Source organism: Alligator sinensis, unplaced genomic scaffold (assembly GCF_000455745.1).
Source record: "Alligator sinensis unplaced genomic scaffold, ASM45574v1 scaffold1722_1, whole genome shotgun sequence".
NCBI lineage: Eukaryota > Metazoa > Chordata > Crocodylia > Alligatoridae > Alligator > Alligator sinensis.
Window position 1 is genome coordinate 39,289 of NW_005843775.1, and position 769 is coordinate 40,057.

Consider the following 769-nt stretch of genomic DNA (forward strand, 5'->3'; position numbering starts at 1 on the left):
GGGGGAAAGAGATGGAGAGAATGAGCTGGGAGAAAGAATGATTCCTCCACCAGGGAAAGTTTTCTCCTCACAACCCCTGCCCACCTCAGTTTCTCTCACTCCTGAGCCTTGAGTTTAGTAAAATCTTTACTTTGGTGCCACTATAAAACTGCTGTGTTTTCCCACATGCAGCACACATTCTTTTCCCCAAGAATAAATAGCTGGACTTTGCAATGTGAATTTGAACATGGTAAGAGCAGTTTCTGAGCAAATGAGAAAGTCAAATATGCAGGGACTCTCAAGAAGCGAAGCAAGTGGGAGCCTCCCTGCTACTACTTGCTTATTTATTTTAAGAAAATGTGTTTTTCTCCCCTGATGCATGTTGTTGCTGCTGCATGTTGCATTCAAGAAAATATGCTATTTTTTTTATCATTAAAGCTAAACTTGTATTGCAGGCATTTTCTTTTTCTTATTTGCAAATGACCTGTATCCAGAAGTGTCTTTCAAAGGCTCTGGATTCCCTTTTTCATTCAAGATGTCAGGGGGAGACCTCTCCATTTTGGAGGCCAAGCTCTATGGCTGCAGCATCACGTGTCCTGTCCTGGGTTAATGGCTTCCACCTGTGTACAGCCAGGGGCTTTGCTTGGGAGTGCCAGAGAGCGGCAAAGATATCCCAGGTTTGGGACCTAGCCCTGTCCCCAGGAGACCGCATCATATGTCTCATAAGCAGACATTAGGGTTTTCCATTTACTGCAGAAGAATGTGGATGTTCTCCTTTAAAGAGAAAAGG

At 44.0% G+C, this 769-nt stretch overlaps 1 pseudogene; it reads right to left on the reverse strand.

Moving 5' to 3' along the window:
• Positions 1-665: 665 nt before the first annotated feature.
• Positions 666-769, reverse strand: part of LOC112548930 — a 1,779-nt pseudogene continuing 1,675 nt past the window's right edge.